Below are 9,252 nucleotides of genomic sequence, written 5' to 3' on the forward strand. Positions count from 1 at the left end.
CTGACGACCACAAAAAACAACAATAATGGAATGAATATCAAAAAATGTTTGGTTTGAATATGAATACGTGCAAAACACTAACACGAATGGTTTAGAGAAGAATGGAAAAACAGGCAAACATTGAGACATACCAGTTTGGGTTCTGAGGAAATGTAGGAATACGAAACGGTGGGCCAACGACTTACCTTAGAAGACAGGCTGAAGACAGGCAAACCTACATTTAGATCATTTGTGGATTTAGAAGCAGGTTTTGACCAATTTGACTGAGATACGTCTTTGAAATTTTGGAGATGTGAAAGGTAAGCAGTGGATGAGAACGTAATAAGACAGGGCTGTAGCCTATATCCAAGTCATTCAGTATGTACATTGAACAAGCAGTAAAGAAAACCAAGGAGAAATTTAGAAAGGGAATTAAAGTTCAAGGAGAAAATATAAAAACTTTGAAGTTTGCAGATAATATTGTAACTGTGTCAGAAACGCTAAAATACTTGAAAGAGCAGTTGAAGGGACTGGATGGTGTCTTGACTAAAGGGTATGAGAGTAACATTAACAAAAGCAAAGCAAGGGTAGTGGAATGTAGCCGAATTAAATCAGGTGAATTGAGGGAATCAGATTAAGAAACTAAACACTTAAAGTAGCTGATGAGTTCTGTTGTTCGAGCAGCAAAACAGCTGATGATGTTCGACGCAGAGAGAATATAAAATGTAGACTGACATAGACAAGAAAAGCGTTTCTGAAGAGAAAAAACTTTTTAACATCGAATACAGACTTAAGTGTCAGGAAGTCTTTCCTAAAGATATCTGTGAGGAGTCCAGATATCTATGGAAGTGAAATATGGACGATCAACAATTTACACAAGAAGAGGACAGAAGCTTTTGAATTCTGGTACTGTATAAGATTGCTGAAGATTAGATGTATAGACCAAATATCTAAATACATGGCACGCAACTGAACTGGGAAAAAAAATAAATTAATGCTACAACATGACTGAGAGAAGGAATAGGTTGCTAGGTCCTATTCTGAGGAATCGAGGCACAGTGAATTTGGTTGTGGAGGCATGTGTGGTGCGTAAAAACTGTAGGAGGATTAGGCGTGAATACAGTAAGCAGATTCAAAAAAAAAAAAAATGGTTCAAATGGCTCTGAGCACTATGGGACTCAACTGCTGAGGTCATTAGTCCCCTAGAACTTAGAACTAGTTAAACCTAACTAACCTAAGGACATCACAAACATCCATGCCCGTGGCAGGATTCGAACCTGCGACCGTAGCGGTCTTGCGGTTCCAGACTGCAGCGCCTTTAACCGCACGGCCACTTCGGCCGGCCGTAAGCAGATTCAAATGGATGGATGTTGCAGTAGTTATTCAGAGATGAAAATAGTTGCACAGGATAGACTATTGTGGGGAGCTGCATCAAATGAGTCTACGGACTGTAGGCAACAACGACACGAATTTTCAGTAAGCTCTTTGAAAGGCGTATTATAGCCTTTGGAGTAATGTTGTTTGACATCAAGTGTTGCTGTTCTGTTGATATTCGACCTCGGGTTACAGCACGCAAACCTGTCAAATGGAGCGTATACTTCGATGGGCATATCAACAAAAGTCAGCTAGAATTTATAATCAAAACCAATGTTGTGTGAAAAGGGGTATCTGTAGGTTAATTTAAGACTTTCATTTTCAGCATAGCTCCTAATTCAGGTAACAGTCTTGCACGTTTTTTGATTACATTCTGTAGGAGTTCGAAAACGCGTCTCTCTCTGTGGGGGTTATCGACAACTGTCTTTTACAGCTGCTGTCAAAGAGAGTGGATACCAGTTAACCCTTATAGATTCCGTGATGTGTTAAGAAGGGAAAGTAATTTCAATGACTAAACGAAAAGGAAGAAACAGAATAGTGTTCTATGCAGTCATGTGCAACACGACTGGGTGTTCCATGTTTCCCGGCGTTGTTTAATATTTACCCCTTATTATCCTTATCAACCTCTTTTCCTTTATTGTGTTCACCTTTATTTTTTGACGTCTTCTTTTCTGTTTGCTGTCTTTGCAATTTATTAGAAAATCAACAAAACGGACTACAACGAAGGACAGAACTCGCTTGAGCAAACGCAATTGTTACTAGTACAACGACAAGAAAAAAATGTTCAAATGTGTGTGAATTCCTAAGGGACAAACAACTGATGTCATCGGTCCCTAGACTTGCGCACTACTTGATCTAACTTAAACTAACTTATGCTAAGAACAACACACACACCCGTGACTGAGGGAGACAATCCGTGACATGGCGCCTCAGGCTGCGCGGCCACATGAAACATCATGATTTTACTGTACGTAAGTTTTACACAACAGTATCCCATGTGAAAGGACAGACATTGTTCATGTGAGAAAAGTTCCGAACACGAGTTTTTTATGAAGGAAACTATCCTGTTTTGGCGATGCAGTAATTCAGGATGACAGTTGTTTCAGCCGTATTTCATTAATGAAAATAGCGGGTTCGGCTATGGCTAACAGCATGTGACAAAATCACAAAAACAAACAAATCAGTAATAGCTGTAATATTTTCTACAGGCAGTGCTGAACAGCTTTCAGGAATTTTCCAAACTGCATCGTATAATACGCTGCTGAGCTGTTGTATTTCTTTACTATAAGAATTAATAACAATCCATACTCGGATCATCCCCGGTTATCTGTATCAGAGGAAAACATTTTACAGGATCGTTGTGCGTCTCAGCAGCTAGATGATAAGTGCGGCTTACTGCGATGCAGGGGAGCCGGGTTCGATCCTCGGTACTTCAAGGGACTTTTTTCCTTGGTGAGAGGGCTGGTATGGGGTGCACTTAATTAGAAGTGATTACAAGATCAAGAAACCCTAAAACGATCGGGAGAGCCGTGTGCTCACCACACGCCCCTCCACACCTTACCCGATGACGTCATCAGTTGAAGATGACACTGTCATCGGCCGGTCTTGATTAGCGAGTCTAGGACCAGAACATGGGACATTTATAAACACGATTATTACTGTTCACAGTGCTTCACAGAAACAAGCAAAATATACTTATAAATAAAAGCAGTAATCAAACACACATTCTATAAATGCAACCCTAACCACAGGTTTGAAAATATTTATGGAACATTCCGTCAGTTCTCGGAGAAACATAGATATATTAATAACCTGAATACACAGTATTAATGCTCCATAAGAATATTTATTTAGTAATTCGTTATGCGCTGGCTTTCAGCGTCTTAGCCCATCGTCAGATAACTTAATACGGAACAGACACTCCACAGAACCTCAACTGGATTTCATAGACGTATACAGATTTTTATACAATGATATCTGACATTTATGACTATATCGATACAAAACACTAGCATAATGTAATGCCCAAAGGCAAACTGAACAAATAAATCTTATATTACAGTATATTCAAATATTAAAACTATATGAACGCATAAGCCAAAAATGTTGTGCAAATGAGTAAAGCCATCGGCTACTATGTCATATGGACAAGCTGTTGAATGTGACGGAACAGGCTGAAAATAGCGAGGGGGTGGGGTGGGGGCGGAACGAAGAAGTCTGTGGAATGCGGATGTGGAACAGTTATTAATGAGGATGACAGAGATAATAACTGGCTGGTGCTACTGAAATAAGGGTGCTTAATGGAACTGTGGTTGGTCATTCAGGACCCAGACAGGATACTTTGATTGGTGTTTACTGATGGCCAGAATTTCGCGTATGTTAGTTTCCTGCTTAATTTTCTCTATGGAGAGATCACATTTCACATCACATGAACGACATTTATTTAGATCACTTTTGTCAAAGGTGGAACGTTTCTTTTGTAGTCTCCATTTCCTTTCATGCTCAGTCACTCTAGTAGTTACAGTCCTACTTGATTGACAAGATCAGGCTGCAGGAAATTCTGTAGATTACACCCCATTCTAAAGGCGGAAACTCATGTTTACTGCAGAATAGAAGGTGGACAACAGTATTCCTAGTGATTCTCTCCATAAAGGAACTAAAGGCAGGAAACTAATATTGCTTGAAATTCGTCATTAGTACAAACCAGTCAAAGAATCCTGACCTTCTTAATGACCAGACACATCTCCATTCCTCACCCTTATTAATGTAGCACCAGCAAGTTATTATTTCTTTCATCATTAGGTAATAAGCTTTCTAAAACTTTTCCACACCCAAATTCCATAGACCTCCTTTTCTGCCCCTCCTCCCTCTTTTTTGGACTATTCATCACATTCACCAGTTTGTCTATATGACATAAGAGACTGTGCCATTACTCACCTGCACAAAATTGTTGGCTTACGTACAGTTTTAGTGTTTGAAATCCCTGTAACGTAAGATTCATTTGCTCAAACGCCCTTTAGGTATTACATTATGCTTGAGGTTTGTATCGATATAGTCATACAATGTCACATATCTTTCTACAACAACCTTTGTATAGCTATGAATTCTAGCTGAAGTTGTATGGTCTATCTGTTTAGTTATCTGACAACCTCAAGAGTTCGAAAGCCACTTCATAACGAACTATTAAATAAATATTGTTATGGAACATTAATACTGTGTATTAAAGTTATTAAAAGAGTCTGAAATGTTATATTTTGGCAAAAAACTACAGAAAATGTAATAATTCAAACTAGTTTCACTGTTCAGTCTTCAGCTGAGGGAACAAAGCCATGATGCCTGTCTGCTGCTTACAACTGTCCAAAGATGCCATGCCTCAGACCACAGGCCCAGGGGGAACGGGGGGGGGGGGGGGGGGGGGACGCGGAGGTAGCGGGGACGTGAGGAAGGGACTGTATCTTATTTTAGTTTAGAGGATGTCAGGAAACTACAGAAAGGGTGTCAATTCTAAAGGATGGAGGGCAAACACGGGAAGCTAGACCCAGAAACAAACGAAATTGTAGTTGTAAATGATCGTAGCTGTGTTGGAAAAGAACCAGAGCTCCAAGTGCTAATACAAAGAACTGATTCTCAAATCGTCATCGCTACGGAAAGCCGGCTAAAGCCGGAAATAATTTCGGTCAAACCCGTGGTCATAAAGAATAGATTAAATACAGGTGCTAGTGAAGTGTTTATCGCTGTCAAAGTAGTTTACCTTGCACTGAAAATGAAGTAGATAGTCCACGGGAGATAGCATAGGTAGAGGTTATTCTTGACAGCCGGAATAAATGCAGTTGTTGAACATTTCAAGAAAACTTGAATCTCATTTCAATTAGGTACCCCTTTCGTACAATATAGTTTATAGTGTCTTCAATCTGTCCTCAATATGTCGGTGAAAGTACATGTTTAAAGTCGGTGCTAGCATAAAACGTTGCCAGAAATAGTAGTGAAAACGTTGTCAGAAAACTGTTTTGAATAATTAGTTCAGGAACCCACACGAAACGTAAATGTTTGCGAAAACATACTTTATCTGTTAGCAGCGAAAAGTAAAAGTCCTTAGCAAACAGGGAGCGTCATGACCGATGCACGGGTTAGTAACTAAACTCACAAAAAAATAAACGCACTTGGCGTCTTTCTGGGGCAACGGCCTTGCCGCAGTGGATACACCGGTTCCCGTGAGATCACCGAAGTTAAGCACTGTGGGGCGTGGTCGGCGCTTGGATGGGTGACCATCCAGGCCGTCATGCGCTGTTGCCATTTTTCGGGGTGCACTCAGCCTCGTGATGCCAACTGAGGAGCTACTCGACCGAACAGTAGCGGCTTCGGTCAAGAATACCATCATAACGACCGGTAGTGCGGTGTGCTGACCCCATGCCCCTCCTACCCGCATTCTCCACTGAGGATGACACGGCGGTCGGATGGTCCCGATGGGCCACTTGTGGCCTGTAGACGGAGTTTTTTTTTTTTGGCGTCTTTCTAAAAGAGAGTCTTCACTCCTTCAAGTCGGACTATGTAAGTGTAGACGAATTGTGGATTAAATTTAAAGAAGTGGTATCGCAAGAATTGAGACATATAAACCAAATAAATTAATGAGAGTTAGTACTAATACCCCATGCTACACAAAACAGGTCAGAACACTTTTGCTGAAGCAACGAAAAAATCACGCCAAATTTAAAAGAAAGCAAAACCCTCATAGCTGGCAATGTTTTACAGAAACTCAAAATGTAGTACGAACTTCAGTACGAGATGCTTTTAATGGTTTCCACGACGGAACTGTGCCTCGAAATCTGGCAAAAAACCCAAAGAGATTCTGGTCGTATGTAAAGTACACTAATAGCAAGCCGCAAACAATACCTTCACTGCACAATAACAATGGTGACGTTATTGATGAGAGCGCCATTAAAGCAGAGTTACTAAACACGGCTTTCCGAAATTAATTCTCAAAAGAAGATGAAGAAAGTATTCCAGAATTAGAATCGAGAATAGCTGCCCACTTGAATAAGTTAGAAGTACACATCCTCGGTGTAGCGAAGCAGCTTAAAACATGTGAGGCAGGTCTCCAGTCCAGACTGAATACCAACCAGGTTCCTTTCAGAGTATGCTGATACAATAGCTGCATACTTAGCAAACACATACAACCGCTCGCTTGTCGAATGATCCGTACCTAAAGACTCGAAATTTGCATAAGTCACATCAATGTCCAAGAAAGGAAATACCACTGATCTGCTGAATTACAGACTCATATCGCTAAAGTCGATTTGCAGTAGGATTCAGAAGATATGCTGTGCTCGAACATTATAAATTACATCGAAGAAAACGATTTATTGACAGTCAGCCAACACTGATTCAGAAAATATCAGTCTTCTGAAAGAAAACAAGCTCTTTATTTTCACGAAGTAATGACTACTGTCGACAGGAATTGTCATGTTGGTTCCACGTTTTTAGATTTACCTCAAGAGCAACTGATAATGAAATTGCGTGCCTGCAGAGTATCGGGTCAGTTGTGTGACTGCATTCGTGATTTCCAGTCAGAAAGGTCACTGCACGTAGTAAGTAACGGAAAGTCATCGAGGAAAAGAGTAGTTATATTTAGCGTTCCCAAGAGAAGTGTTATAAGCCCTCTGCTATTCCTGATCTACATAAACGATTTAGGAGACAATGTGAGCAATCCGCTTAAATAGTTTGCAGATGATGTTGTCATTTACCGTCTTATAAAGTCGTCATACGATTCAAACCAATTGAAAAATGATTTATACATGATATCTGTATAGTACAAAAAGTAGCAATTGACCCTAAACTAAGAGTAGTGTGGAGTGGTCCAGATAAGGGCTAAAAGGAATCCGTTAAATTTCGGTTACCCGATAAATCACACAAATGTGAACTCTGTCAACTTAACTATGTACTTAAAGATTACAGCCACGAATAAGTTGAGCCGGAACTATTACATATATAACCAAAGATTGCGACGTATTGGCAGAATGCTTAGAAAATACAACAAAGCAACCAAAGAAGCTGCTTACACTACGCTTGTCTGCCCTCTTCTGAAGCACGGCTTTGTAGCGTGGGATTCGCATCAAATATGACTGACGGAGGACACTGAAAAAGTCTAAAGAAGAGCAACTCGTTTTGTATAAACGTGAAAGAGGGGATAAAGTGCCACGGATATGATATGTGAGCTGGAGCAGCAATCATTAAAAAAAAGACAGTCTTCGTTGCAGGAGGACCTTCTCATGAAATTTCAGTTACCAACTTTCGCCTCAGAGTGTGGAACTCGATTGATGGCGTCCACCGACACAGGGAGAAATGATCATCATAATACAATGACAGAAATCAGAGCTTGCATTGAAAGATTTAAGTGTTTGGTTTTTCCCACATGCTGCTCGAGAGTGGGGCGATAGAGAAGGAGCTTAAAGGTAGTGCCAGGTAGTGCCAGCCATTTAACAGTGAATTGTAAAGTAATGATGATACGTGAATTGTAGAAACTCATCATTGTAGAAACTCATCATCAAGTTAATTGCTGTTTATCATATAGTTACAATTACCCGAATTAAACACTTGCAAAATGCATCTATACACACATATTTCGTGACTCATCCGCTGCTACCAATAGGTTTTACACAACCAACAATTCCCTCAAAAACCACACTCCCAAATTTTCATATTCTTTCACTCGCTACCCACAAACTATTAGTTCTACAGAGACAAGAAGCAGGTCCTTTTTGTAGGGAATTTGTACAGTTAAATTTTTTTCTAGGATACGTTTTCGCTGGAGGCCATGATTTTCAAGTTATTCAAGAAATTGAAGATCGCTTTCGTAAATTTTTCTTGAATAATTCGAAAACTGCAGCCTCTACCGAATACATACACCAGAACAGAATTTAACTATGTTAAATTTTCTACAAAATGTCCTGTTCATTTTTTCCTGCAGGACTAACAGTTTGCATGTAGCAAATGAGAGAATGTGTTAATCTATGCATGATATTTGAAGGCATTATGGGTTTCATAAATCCCATTGGTAGGGACAGCTGAATCACCCTGTATAACACGATGACCAGTCCAAGTACAGTCCGATATCAATTGTCACAATAAAATAACGTACAGCAGTATGTTATACGATGGAGTTTGTAACGATTATGTATAACATTGAGGTGAAAAAAAAAATCTGATGTAATTTAGATAGTGAAATTCTGCGCAATTTTGTGGCGCACAAGCGAAGCAGTGCTGTGTCCTCAGTAGGATGATGAAATAAGGAATGTTCCTCGAACAGACTGCTGACTGGTGGGGACAGAGAGGAGGCAGATTTCAATGCTTACAGTAATTTGTCTTACATCTTAAAATGGAGCGAAAATAAGCAAACTAGAAAGTATTTAGACAGTTATATTAAAGATATGTAAATCAAACGTATGTAAGACAGGGTAGAGTTTACGGGAGCAATACAAATTGAAAAAAAAAAGGATTTGTGAAAGCCAGCCACAGAAGATTAATAGAACAGCCAACACCAGGCTGTTATCATAGCGAGGCACAAAGACCAGTGGACACAGGAATTTCACACATAAGATAGTTCTGGTGGATGCATCTAAGAGAGAAGAGTGACAAAATCTCAGTTGAATAACAATAAATTTAACCAAAGTCCAGTTAGCGGTTTAGCCAGGGCTGACCATTAGAAGTTTCAAAGATTGGCAGTTGTTGTTTATGAAATAAGCGTCTTAAATATGAATGGGGCCAGGTATCTTGCCCCATTTGACTCAAAGCAGTTAAGGGTGGAGCAGAGGAAGCGTATGTTTTTTGGGACACTACTGATGGGTGGGGGTATTGACCTTGAGCAACCGCTGGCAGACAGCTAAGACAGTGTAGTTTCAGACA

At 40.0% G+C, this 9,252-nt stretch overlaps 1 pseudogene; it reads left to right on the forward strand.

The window, feature by feature from the left end:
* Window positions 1-5,528: 5,528 nt before the first annotated feature.
* LOC124620699 lies at window positions 5,529-5,646 on the forward strand (annotated as a pseudogene).
* Window positions 5,647-9,252: the final 3,606 nt, after the last annotated feature.

The sequence above is a fragment of the Schistocerca americana genome, chromosome 6 (genome assembly GCF_021461395.2).
Source record: "Schistocerca americana isolate TAMUIC-IGC-003095 chromosome 6, iqSchAmer2.1, whole genome shotgun sequence".
Taxonomy (NCBI): domain Eukaryota; kingdom Metazoa; phylum Arthropoda; class Insecta; order Orthoptera; family Acrididae; genus Schistocerca; species Schistocerca americana.